Source organism: Somniosus microcephalus, chromosome 8, assembly GCF_052327205.1.
Source record: "Somniosus microcephalus isolate GS21.2 chromosome 8, FLI_Smic_1.0, whole genome shotgun sequence".
NCBI classification, from domain to species: domain Eukaryota; kingdom Metazoa; phylum Chordata; class Chondrichthyes; order Squaliformes; family Somniosidae; genus Somniosus; species Somniosus microcephalus.
The window spans coordinates 54,438,886-54,453,083 of record NC_140994.1 but is presented as its reverse complement, the minus strand read 5'-3'; the positions used below and the strand labels follow the sequence as shown (position 1 = coordinate 54,453,083).

The window sequence follows — 14,198 nt, the reverse complement described above, 5'->3', positions numbered from 1 at the left end:
TCCCACATGTTGGAAATCAATTGGCCAATTCAGCTAAAATTGCATCAATCTCCCACATCCATTTAGATTTGTGTGGGAAACACGAATTTCGGATAACATGACACCATCCCGCACCTGAGTTAAAATCCAGCCCATGCACTTTTCAGTAATCACTTATATTCATTGTGAGAACCTTGGTTCATTTATTCCCTCTGTAACTCAGGTATACTGAAGCCAACTGTAGCACCCAAGCTGTTATCGAACCAAGATTTTGAGGTGGACACTTAATTTTATATAAAGCCAACCAATATTTTGCTAATAATTGGGCATAGCATGATGTCATGCATAGGTTTGGAGTAAAGCCAATCTTACAGTCAATGGGTTAAGATATGATAACCCTGACACCAAAGACATTAAAAGCATTTGGGTTTTCTGAAATATTTAAATCTATACATCATTCATTTTCATTCCATGTAACTCACTGAATCCATAAGCTATGATCACGTCTTTGGAGATGGAGCCTGCAGCAGTTTAAATGAGGTGCAATCTACTTTTTCCCCTTAATACTGGTATAATGAAGGATGGAGATAGGTCCAGATAAACATTGCTCTTATCTCTGCAATCATGGGGTCAATGTTAACCTAAGCTGCCCATCAGGAAACTGATGAGATCGGGTGGTTTCACACCCCGCCTGATATTACTCTCCATTGAAGTGAATGAAGATTAATATTGGACCGGGTGTAAATCTGGTGGGTAACATGGGTAACCCCCATGTTTCTTTTTTAATGTGTTAAAATTGTAGCATCACCAAAATTAGTAGAACTACTGTATATGTCAAGGCCAGACCCCACAACAAGAATATTAGGAAGACAGACCTTTATAAAAATGTGAGTATTTCATTATCTCTACATATAAAAGTCAAAAATAGTAATAAAGGAATGAAATGTTTAACACATGAAGATATAAGAGTAGGTTACAGAATATTAACTATTCCCTGGCCCATACTAGGTGGCATAAAGCATTTTGCTTTCTTGTAGAAACTGGTTGCATTGCATCAGGCTTTATGCCAAAGCCATTCACAAGAAGAAGCACCTGCATGTTTATGGTCAATATTGTATCAGTGCGCAATTTGTTTCTGCTGCACTATTGATGAGCTTTACTCAAGGTAAATGTAGGATTATTTATGCCTCAATTGTGTTGCCTGCTGACTTTCACTCTGCAGGGACACCCAGGAAGACTGGCTACTTGGGTAAGGTACCAGAAGGCTGAGGCCACTGTGGAACTGCACTCCACCACAAGTTAATACTTTCCTGAGAGGAAGAGAGGAAGAAGAGAATGTTGTGGGGGCAGGGGGTGGGGGAGTGGGGGCGGAATTTTTTGTGTAATTTTAAGAGCCTGGTTGTGACACCATTAAATGCATATGCCATGAATTCCGACAGGGGTTTTTCTGATCGTCTGCCGTAACTTTGGCGGAAGACCCGAGGAAACTCTGGAGAAGCAGTGTAAATGCTGTTATGGCAGATGATGGTGGGAACTCCTCTGGAAATTCAACCCCTTAAAGTTTTAAAGTATGAAGCTGAACCTCCCAATCTAGACCAAAGGCATATAATATATAGGTGTAATCATACAAGGAACTACCTCCTCATTTACTCAGCCATATTGTTGACTATATTTCCAATTAGGGGCCAGCAGCTGTCGAATGCTGAGAATTCTGACCCTGGTGGGGGTGGGGGGGGCCTTTGTATGATGGGGTGGGGTGGTCTGATACAGGGGAAGTTTAAAATGACATTAACCACACCATGTAAAGCAGTCCTGCTCCTCCTGGCCCACAAGCAATGCTGCAACTGCACTTAACTTCTTCCCAAAGCTGTCCTCACCTCACTTCAGCTGCCAGGTTTCCCGATGCCTGGGAAACCTGGCCAGCCACTGTAAAACCTGCAAAGCAGGTTAAATCAGAGGCTGCCAGCCTCATTAAAATATTTAAATTGCCAACCTGCCTCCTGGGAGTGGATTGGCTGCCTGCCCCTTGTCCCGCCTCCATAAAACCTGGAAGCGGGTGGGTTGGAGGCAGGTTGAGGTCGGGGTTCAGATTTTTAAAATTTTAACATCTGACCCGAACTAACCCACTCATTTTTCTGTGCTAAAATTCAGCCCCTAGCTTCTGATTGTGATAGCTGTTGGGCCATCCATATTAAAATATTTTACAGCTTTTCATTTATGCCAGAGCTGTGATAATTCCACAATAACTCAAAGTAGCCCTCAGTAAGCAGATTAGTCTAAAACTTCCCACTAATCCTTTTGAGAGGGCAGAAATGCGGTGGGGCAGGACTTCTGCCCACCTCTTTGCTGTGCCATTGATTCAGGGCGTCGGTCATTTAAATATTTGGGACAGGTGCCCACGCCTGTAGCAACGCAACAGAGGCACCCACCATGCTAAAGGGAATGGAAGTCAAGAGTAGCACCCTGCCACTCTGAAAGTGGCACCCAAGGCCAAGAATGGGCTGAAGTAAAATTGGCACAGAATTTTTATCCTTTCCCTCAGGAAGCTGGAGTAGCTACTTAGGAGAAGTAATTGTGTGACTAGTGCTCATTTCAAGCTGTGTGAGGCCTTAAGGCCTAAATGGAATCTATGCCTGCTCGCAACAGGTACAGGCCCTGTTGGGCCTAACATGGTCAAGCTGGGCAGAACTCCTGGGGTAGCCTGGGAACTCCCCCAGACACGCCCCCAAATCAATCAGCGGTGTAATGGGGTGGGCCTAAGAAACGTCCACCTCCACCCCCTGCCCATCTCAATTTATTCTGAGGAGTGAAAACCCAATGGAGCAGGTTCTGCCCAAATCAGTTCCCTCCCCCTGGGATTATGCTATAGATCCACACTTCCCCAGACCAGAATTTGTCCAAAGCATTTCAAACAAATGGGTCATTTTGGATTGTGATATTTCTAATTATTTTCCTTCACAAAATAAAGTACCGAACAAGGACAGACAATTAACCACAAAATGGTGAATCTGGAATAAGTCTCTTACAGATGAGTATTGCAACACATCCTTGATACCCAATAAACAATTACAAGGATAAACAGTATAAATGAAATGGCAGCACTGGCACAGGGAAATACATTGCTTGTACTGTGAACTTTATTATTCACTTGTGCCTGTGGTATACTCAGCTGCTCAATGCAATCTTATTCAACAAGATAGTTTCCATACACCACTGCTTCCCATTGTGTATTATCTTGTTTTATATAAAGAAGTCTTTCATGTTGCACGTTTATCTGGATTTGCAGAGTTTTCTCCATTAACCATTTGTTGGTTATTGAATTCAATCAGATAAATGTCTGATAAAAACGGGGTTGGGGGGGGGGCTTCTTATTTTTCCAAGCCACTGAAGTTACTGGGTGGTGGGGGTGGAATGTGGCAAGGCTAGATGGCCAACCCAAAAAAAGGCCAGCGGAAAGCTGGATCTTTAAGGCGGCCTGTGTCTTTGCCTAGAAACTGAGTAGCTTTTCTTCCCTTATTCAGCTACCAGTTCTGGGAAAAGCCAAAAGGGAAACATTTAGATTGGAGGGTCTTTGAAATGTGGTGACAGTTGACTGATGAGCATCCATAAAATGACAAAGAATTGTTGTGTGCAGCCTGTGCATCACATAGCCTCTCCCTGGGAAACTAATTGCTTTGAATTGTTAATGGTAACATTATTTTTCTGGCAATCATTTCTTTAGAATACGCAAAATGAGCATGAAACAGCTCTTTTGACTAGACATAAAAGTTAAATGTCCCAATGTTGATCAAATTAACTTCAGCTATGTGACAATGGACTATATTTGTGAGACAATAATGGCAGGGACAAAGAGCTGCTTTATGCCAAGATTTCACAGTTGTAATGTAAAAATGTTGCAGTTGAACTAGGCCAGCGAACATTCAAAAGGCAAACAGAAGAGTACTGTCACTTTTTAGAAATCTAGCTACACAGACCTGAATACACAGGACAATTTCAGGAAGTTTCAATGGTTGGCACATCGAAGCAAGCAAGCATCCTGGGTCGGACTGCTACTAGAATTATGTTGCAGAATGGAATAAGTACAGAGCAAAGATACAGGTGAATCAGAGCACACTATTCTGCTGAATTACATTTCTCAAGTTCATAATCTCTGCTTCAGTGCTACCATTAGTCATGTATTTTAATTTGGTTTTAAAACGTTTGAAAGGTTCAGCTGAGCCAATGTGCAGAAACTCAACAGCAAGAAATATAATATTTTAGGTTCTGATGTTGCCCATACACTGACATGAACTGTGATAATAGACCCTAAACTAAAGGATACAGATCTGCTTAAATTGCCTCTTCCAAAACTGTTTACATATACACTACTAGCGAGAAGCACTTTGGTGCTAAAACACTGTTTTACGCAAGTTGAAAGGCTCGAGAAAAGACAATCACTCCTTTCTGAATGGGGTTAAAGCTGCCCTAGTTCATGCAGATAAGTAATTCAAAAGCCCAGCTTGAAACTTCTCTTGTGCGATTATCTGACACCACATAGCTACTGTAGCTTGGCTGGAAATGTAGATCTACACAGCTTTTAAGAGAGATTAAAGCTGAAAAAGAGGTTTACACCATAGATGCTCTCACTTTCTCTTTCCTACTGTCGGCAGGAGTAATGATAAACAATGGCCAAAGATGGTTCCCAAAACCTTCTGAATGGCTACACTGTTGGTGGCAGCATTCATTCAAACTGAGCCCAGTGTATTGTCCCCTCTATCAGTGGATCAGAATAGAGTTTGCTGGTGGCTGCCAAAAGGTTAGCTGCACTGATGAAAGGAGTTTCCCATTATTCACTGCTCTACAGAGCTTTCCTATTATGCCTCCCTGCCACCGTTCATGATGGAGGTCCGGATCCGCGGCTGGATGATCAGTCAGAATAATTGATTTGTGCAAATGAAGCCCACAATAGTAGCACAACATAAAATCTACTTTCCCCAAAGACAAATGATTTTGCCAGATCTGGTGTTGTCACATTCTAATGATATACATTATAAAACTTCTGACCCAATAGTGAAAAATACAACAAACCTCCCAGTACATTGTGGGAGGTCCTAACTGGGGAGCCATTTGTTAAAAGGAGACAGCATCGTCATCTAAAAATGCCAACAGCTTTTTAGCCTGTCAATTAATCTTTTGCAATTCGTTCACAATTTTGGTAAGACACTTGGAAATACTTCAAGTCATAGTTCTGATACTGCTACTTCTACTATCAAGGAGCTTGAGGGGATTGTCCCTCTGTTTCAGTTATTTTTTTGATTACTGGAAATTTCTGTACGGCTTACACCACAGTTTTACGCTGCACATTTGACATTAGTGCAATGCAGTCATCTGCACAGCAGCAAAGACGAACATTGTGATTTCAGAGTTTCGCACCAGTATCAAGACCACCTTGAAGCAATGATCCTACCCCACTGCGCATCAACAGCAGATAGCACGTAGCTGACTTTTTAAACTGGAAAGTTAAAAAAGAACTGAGAAGGTCTTTCAAACCGGCTTTAAATTCCCACTGATGGAAAATAGATGATTATCTGGTCAGCTCATTTTCTTCATTGAAAATTTCACCAGCAGAGTTGCAAGCCCATGTTTAATTGCACTTGCACGGGTCTCTGCTTTTCGTAACGCAGGCACAGTGTACGTGCATCATACTGAGGCCTACATAACATTTTCAGACCTACTCCGGTTATTGCAACAAGTGGTGCTGTTTAATCAGTGTGTTTACAGGAGAAGCTGGCTTAAAGTTTTCGATATCTTGTTTCATACATGAATACTCTCACTAAACATGAAAAATCATATTTAACTACATCCAACAGCAATTTTTTTCCTACACATAATAACTGTTCATTACACTGCGGGGAAAGTTTCAACTTTCTCCACTTGGCGGGTACAGAGCGGGTGAGTAGTTAAAATGGAGCGGCTCCATTTCCTTTCTCACCAATTGTCGATCTTAACAGTGGAAGAGGCGCCCAGACTCAGGTCAGGGTCTTATGTGTAAATGCTAATCGAAGTCCTATATCGTCAATAGGACCCCAATGGCATTTTAGCCTCGTCCTGATCCCGCCGTAGCCACCCTGCTCAGTAACACCTGGTCTGAAGACAGTGGAGGCTCTCCAAGGTAAGCAAGTGCTCCTGCAGGTTCTACTAGGAATGTATGGTCCACTGCTACCACAGGCTCCCTCCCCACCCATGAGACAACCCTTTTAGTGACTTACCTGCGTGTTTTCCCGTAGTGCTGGTGGATGGTCTCTGGCTCCTCTCTGGCTCACCGGCTAGCTGCCACTCTCCACCTGTTTTGGGCGTGTAGATGAGGCCCCAGAGTTAAAATACCCCGGCCTGAAATTTATGCCAGCGGGTTATTTCGCGCTCGCCCTGCCCTCCCCCCTTCCTGCGTGCCCAAAAGCCTGCGCCCAGTGAAAATCCACCCGTTTGTCTGTACGGTATTTGCATCAAACATAACAATTTATCAGCAGCAAAAATAAAAGGCAAAATCCCAGAAACAATAAAAATAGACAAAATTTAGTGTGTATATTATTAATCAGGATGCTGTGACAATTTTTCAGATCATCCTCAATCCATAAATCAATTGAGATTGCTAACATTTACACATCACATCAATTGGTCTGCGCTTGTGTTGTGGATTTTGTGCCTGTAACAATTCTATGCATCTGTGTCCTGTTTGTGAACACTCTCTCTGATCTGCTGAAGATGCACTGGATCAGAGCTAGGCTGCAACGTTTCAAGCAATTGGTGTATCAGATTTCATGTGACTCAAATCCAGGCCAAACACAACGACTGAGAATAAGATGCAAATGAGATACTAATCAAGCACCCTACTGGCTGAAGCACAGCCTACACTATGTTCAATGACTTGACAATCCTGATAATCGAACACCTACTGCTGAATAAAAGCTGGAAAGAAATTATAAGAATTACATTCGGCGAATAGTTTTGATGTTATGTGTATAATTATTATCATTCCTGGATGACATCACTGCTTCTGTTCTGCATCATTCCAACATTAAAATAAATATTAATAGTGTGAATAACAGTTGTGGAAAAATGAATGGTTCAGTAACTTCTTAAAATTAACAATTTTTTTTTTTTTTACTTCACTTAAGTGGTAGGTTCACACAGAAGTAATTTTCAATAGTGAACTCCAAAGCACCAATTCCAAGATACGATAGAACTCCTTATTCACATAATTGTGGTGAAAAAGAAGTTTTGTTGAAAAAATCTGCTGCTCATAGGAACTGAAGTAGTATATTTTGGAAAAAGGAACAATGTATGGAAGTACACCTTAATATAGAGATCCATGGGTCTAGATAAATAGATCTTTAAAGGTGCGAGTTCAGATAGAAAAGGACACAAAAAGGCAAATAGGAATCTGGGTTTTATATGGAGGAGTATTAAATAGAAAAGCAAGAAAGTGATGTTGAATTTGTACAAGAAACTAGTTTGGCTAGAATTGGAGCATTGCATGGAGTTCTGGGAATTCCATTATAGAAAGGATATAAAGGGCAGTTTCCTCGCTCCGGCACTTCCAGCAGGGGGCAGTGTTGGCAGGGAGCGCATGGCTCTGCCCCAGCATTTGCCCGCCATGCATGTCCTCTCCCCAGTAGAAGCAAGGGAGTGCAGAATCAACCTTCTAAAGCCATAAAAAGGTACATAAAGGTTCAATAGAACGATGCCAGGAATGGAAGGTTACAGTTATAAAGAAAAGCTAAAAAATGTGGATGTTCTCATTGGAACAGAGAAGGCTAAGGAGGCTTTCAAAATGTTCTGAGAAAGTAAATAATGAATGACATTTTTTTGGGGGGGTGCATATAGACTGAGGATTATCACTTGAATGAAGGGGGAAGTTGTAAGAAATGTTATTATATAGAGAGTCATTTGGACATGGAATACTTTACCACAAGTGTCCATTGAGTTCGGGAGAAAAGGATAATTTAAATGGGATAGGATAAATCATAGAATCATAGAATACGTATTTGAAAAGGAAGAATATATAAGGATATATGAAAAGGGTACAGAATGAGATTAGACAGCTCCAGTTGAAGAAGTAGCATTGGCATAAAGGGCCAAATGGCCTCCTTCTGGATTGTAAATTCTATGATTCTGTGAATGCTGATCTACAGAAGCCAGTGGAGTACTAGAGCACTGAGAGAAAAAGAGCAATGCAATCAGTTTAGCTGTCTGAAACATTGTTTCAGCCTATTATTAGAGTTTATTCATTTTTTGATTTCTGTTAGATTTATGGCAATAACTTTAAGGTTATTAAAGGTACCAGGAATTGATTCTGATTTAGGTAATCGGAAATTATGACAATGTTCAGCCTGTTGTCCATGATAGAAGAGGAACATTTCTCTTATGGTTGAAAGAAACCTGTAGCCAAAATGTGTCTGATAATAAAGTGGCTAATGTGGGGGCAATATTCTCAACAAGAATAAAGACTGTTGAAATATATCTGATGCTGAGAAAGAGTGGTAATCTTCACTGATAAATTCTATTCAGGCTTTGGAACCACCAATTATTATATGGCTAAAGGTCATGAAATCATATCCAATGCAACCATCATATGTAGATGTTCCCCTATGTTACATTCCTGGAGATTGGGTAGTCATTGTTGTTGCAAATATGAGAGAGAAGATGGAGGCATTTTTGTGTCAGTATTTCGAATACAACCAGGAATCCTTTACTAAACCTAGTACCATTTCAATTTTCATTCATAAGCAGGCAATTCATGATGTCTGGGAATTGTTTTATTTTAAACAATTATTTGAATGAAACAAGTGCCTTTTTCTATGGGAAAGGCAGAAAAGTAACAACTCTCCAACTTGAGTATTGAGTGAAAAAAATTATACTAACCAGTTATTCAGTCCTTTAGTTATTGTTACAAGTTTTAGGTCTACCTTAGATATTCTCTCGGGTACAGCAGTGCTGGCCACTCCTGTAAGTGGCCCAAGCATCGTAAGTTCAGGTGTGTGCCCATACTGTCCAATATCTGATTATCTGATAGCATAACCCTGCGTGTAACATTAGGACCTTCTCGTGATATGAACTGGAGAGCGTGTCTTTTGCACGTGTCCTCACATGCATTTCTTCAATCTTTCTGAAGGTGGACTGAGAAACATTTAGTGAGATGAGGCCTGATACACATCATTTATTTTACAGACAGCGTGATTGTGCAGAGAAAAAGCCAACGCAAATTCCAATTTACTTCACTCAGTCTCACTTCTCTTCTAGAAAAATGGGAAAAATGATTAAAGCACGAATCCTGTCCTTTTTGTGGGCTGAGTTACTTGTTTTCATTATTGCTTTTCTTTCTAGACAACTTCTAACTCCGGCATTTTTAGCTTCTAAATTTGGACCTCAGGCCTACACCTTGCAGACTATTGTTTAAGAGTTGACTGCTCATGGGCCACGGTCTCTTTTCTCAGCGTGTTTCCAGCCAGTGGTGGATTTTATGATGCTAACTTCATAGTTATATAGGCCACGATTTTGCTGACATCAGCGGGTCTATGGCAGGCGACGTCGGTGGTGGGTCCAAAGCCCGCTGTTAGCTCCATCCTGGCCTCTGAAATGAATTTACCTTGATGGGGCTTGTTAGGACCACCCAGTGCATTTCCCGGCCAATTAAAGGAAACGGGTATGGTGATGTAATTTGATTACGCATCATCAGCCGGTTTCCTTAAAGAGACCATGGCCAAATTTATTTTGACATTTGTGATGTCAGTGTTCTACAGCTTTGAGGTGCTGCAAACACTGACAATCACTGCACAGAGGTGCAGTGCTACACCCAGGCTCTCCCATCACTCCCTCCATATGCTTATGGAGGGAGTCACTGCATGCACGGAAGTCCTCTTCCCATCCCATGGGCGGAAGAGACCGCCCCAGGAGGTAAACACAGCCTGGTTGCACATTGCAGAGGAGGGCACAAGCAGGGATGTGGTCAGGAGGAACTGGGTGCAGTGCCGTAAATGTTTCAATGATCTCAGCAGATCACGAAACGTTAGTACAAAGCCACACTCAACCTCATCCTGCTGTGCCACTCATCACACCTCCATCACTCTGCCTTCCCTACCCTACTCCTGCACATCCTTACTCACACCAACTTACCTTGCACCTCCACCCATCTCTCTCTATCTACATTATCACATCCCCATCTCACTAGCCACCCCTCACACTCACCCTCATTCTAGTCCAATCATACCAACTAACAACACACAAGGGTAGGCACTTAGGTGTTTTATGCAATGTTCATGTAAAGCTTCTGTTAATGTGGTGTCAAACATTGAAACCTTTATTTTCAACACTTTGCATTCTTGGACAGATTTGTGTGCACCTTTGGAAGTGGCTCAGTGAGTTGCAGTGAATGGTGAAACATAACGGCACCCCCTGCAATGATGATGAGTGTGAAAGGAATGGCTTGGGCATTGTAGGGATGCGTTATGTTGTTGGTGTGGGGTGGTGCCAACCTGGCGCAGCATGTAGCAGCCAGGGTGTACAGCATCAAGTGAAGTAAATCTGGCCATGTTGAGGCCATCCCTGGCCTCCTGGGCAGCAATGTGGTTGGGTGCTGATGCCTTCTGTCCTGTACAGCATCAGTTGATTGCGGAGAAGGTTGGTGGTGTTGTTGTTGGTGCTGATCGTGGTGGGATTCTGAGGACCAAGGTGAGAGAGTATAAAGTGCACCCATACTGATGGAATAGATGGCAGGTGAAGTAGAGGTGACAGAAGTGATCTGTCAATGGTGAGAGGGGTAATGAGGTCAGACTGGATGGAGACTTGTGTAAAGACTTGCAGCATGGTGAATCTGTTGTGGAAATGTAGTGAGGAAGAGCTTGTGGCTGAGGGAAGATATCTCTGTAATGTGGGAGCTTTTACTTTACATTTGAAGCTGTCAACTCAACAGCTGATTCAATGGCCACTGAACTCCCACCTCAGTTTGATAGGCATGATCCACAACCAGCGTGGACTCCGTGGGCGAGCACGTAAAATCAAAAGGTGAGCTCAAATGTATTCTTAATGATGTCTAAAAAAGGCCATAATTACCTGAATTGGGTCCACCACCACTGCATGTCGGGTCTGCTCAGCGCTGACAGACCTGACATTGGGGAAAGGCGCATGGCGGTGGGTTCACAGCAGTGTCCCGATCCACTGGGGAAAAAAAATACTTTCCCACCCGACCCACCACCGATCGTGCCTGCTGACCCCCCAGAAAATCTCAGCCATAGTATTCACAGCACAGAAACAGGTGTTTATGCTCCACAAGAGCCTTTGCCCACCCTTCTTTATCTAACCTCATTAACTTATCCTTCTATTCCTTTCTCCCTCATATTTTTATCCAGCTTCCCCTTAAATACATTTATGCTAGTTGCTTTAACTACTCCTTGTGGTAGCAAGTTCCACATTCTAACCACTATCTGGGTAAAGAAGTTTTTCATTGGTTAGTGATTTGGCAGCAGGTTTATCAATAAAGCCTGCTACCTCTTCTCTCTGCCCCCACACCACCCATTCCCGCCCCTCCCCCCCACTCTACCGGTGCCAATAAGTTTACTTATCTTGGCAGTCTGAAACTTTCAGTGAGCCACAGAGATGCCTGGAAAACCCAGCTGGCCAGGGTTAAACCTGCAAAGCAGGTTAAATCTGAGGCTACCAGCCTCATTAAAATATTTAAATTGCCAACCTGCCTCCTGGAAGGGGGTTGGCCACTCACCCCCTGTCCCGCCTCCATTAAACCCAGAAGTGTGTGGATTGGAGGCGGGGTTAGAGATTTTTTAAAATGTTAACATCTCAGCTGACCCCAACCCAGCCGTTTTTGGGGGTTAAAATTCACCCCATGGTATGTAGCATGATTTGATGACCAAGTACTGCCATTTTGTATAAGAAGTCCCAGAAACAGTAAGAAAGCTGGTTTCAGAGTGGATGTGAGTGATAACTAATCACTTGCCCCAGTTAATGTTTTTAGTTAAATACAGTATAGTTGTTACTAGGTTCAGTGACGGTATCGGGCCCAGCATTGCACATGGCTTGCTATGCTTTAACAGTGGTATAGTAGTTCAATCGCTGCTACAAGTTGAGAGTCAGTTTCATACAAATGGAGCCAAAGCTTACCCATCCCACTCAGCAGCAGTGAAAGTGCTCTATAATCACTATTGGTAGAACAATTTCACTCTTGCCAAATAGTTTGGGTAATCTCTGTTGCTATGACTATGAAATGGAGTCTTTTGCAGCTTATAGTGGGAGCAGGAGAGACGGCCAGATAAGATAAACAAAATCAAGAAAGAAAAAATTAAATAAAAACGTGAAAGAAAAAAGTAAAAGCAAAACCAAGCAAGATATGCCACAGCAACTCCTGCCAGGGGAGTGATGGCCACTCGTTACTTTACCGAAATCCTAGTGACAAACTTGATGAAGCACTAAAACGGTCAAATATCAGTTTGAGGACTTGATTATGTTTTGACACTAGTAACGTAATTCAAATTTGTCCGATACTGGAACTCGGGGACTAAGATAAGTCCCTTAGACAATGATTGACCTGTTTGAAATTGAGCACAGCAGATTAATCACGAGAGGACAGTGAACAGTACAGAGTCAAGGCTGTCCAATGTGGAAATAAGATGGAGGGAGGAAATCTGCCTCAATGCAGAAAATAAAGAGAAATAAACTGATATTTTGGATACACAAACTGAATTGAACACACAGGAATCCTACAATTATTTGCATGGCATCAGTGCATCAAACTCTGAGGCCCCGGATAGTTTTGAGGAGGCGGGGGAGGCCAAAAGTGGTCAAAGAATGTGCCGAGGCTGGGGACATGGAGGTCCTGCCAAATTTAATGGCAGGCCGTATTATCATTTTTTTAATACCGTTTCCCACCCGGCAATCAGCCAAATTCACAGGCTAGCTGGCTGGCATATGGGAAAACCAGCAGCAGGAGGCCACAGCTGGGTACCATTGAGAACGGCCCCCCAGCAATCGATAAGGGATAGCGGGCTGCAGATCGGGGCTTGGCGGGGCAGAGGGGGGCGGTGATCACGGGGGGTGGGGCGAGAGAGAGGCCATGATCGGCCGATGGCAGGCCGAAGGCTTCTTTGAGAGCACTCCTGCTCTTCCTGGCCTACAAAGAGCGCTATAAAAACCACTTACCTTCTGGAGTTGGCAGCTTTCGCCTCCAGTTCACTGCCAGGTTTCCTGAGCTTGGGGAAACCTGGCCGGCAGCAGTTAAATTTAAATCAGGCTCCCAATGCATGGTGGGAGCCTGATTTAAATATGTTAATGAAGTGTTCCGCCTCTCCAAGATGGGACACTTGTAGGCCTCTCTACCTGCCGTCGTAAAAATGGCGGCAGGCGCATAAGCACTGGGTTGGGGACGCATTTCGCATTTTTTAGGGTTTAACCCCTGTCCGTCCATCATGGTGCAGTTAATATCGAGGCCTGAGAAGTTAAGTGAAGAAGTATGACTTGCAAAAATCCTGAAGTGAATAGAAGAAAACTGGTTCTGATGTAAGAGGAAGTTATACGACAAATACTTGTGGTCTCATACACTTCACAGTGTGCAGAGAACCAAGAGTAGGCATACACAGTATCAACCTGCTTCACTGTCCTCGGCGTTTTGATTCAAAAGCAAATCACATGCTTTCAGCACATTCTATAGAGAGAGAGAGACACTAAGGTAGAAGTTACTATTGGTGATGTTATTGTACGAATGCTCAACATACTTGTATCAAATTGCTCCCTTCGTTGCTTTAATAAAGGCATTAACCCCATTATTTGAAGCAGGTAAATGCCTCAATTAAAATAGCAGAAAGAAAAGGTTAGTACAAGTGTATTAAATGTTTGTACAATAATATTGTCAACAGTAATTTCTACTCTATAATCTCTAAAGCAAAAAGGATAGGGTGGATATGGGAAAGGGTAGAAATAATTTAGAAAATATTAACATATAGCATAAAGAAAGTTGATCTTAACAAGCTTTTATCTTAACAAGCCTTTATTGGACTTGAACCATCTAAAGCTCTGCAAAGAAAACCTTCAGTAGATTGTAGTCTGATGGATATAAGATAGCTTTTTTTTATTGCTGAGCCTATTTAAGTTATGCTGGGCAAAAAGTAGCTCTGGCCAAACATCCAGGTTTTAATGTATCCAATGCTATTAATTTTAATACAGTCCATTACTCATAG

General features: G+C 42.5%; 1 protein-coding gene across 2 annotated transcripts in view; it reads right to left on the bottom strand.

The window, feature by feature from the left end:
- Nucleotides 1-14,198, bottom strand: part of inpp5a (inositol polyphosphate-5-phosphatase A) — a 744,031-nt gene that overhangs the window by 156,732 nt on the left and 573,101 nt on the right. The window lies entirely within an intron of this gene.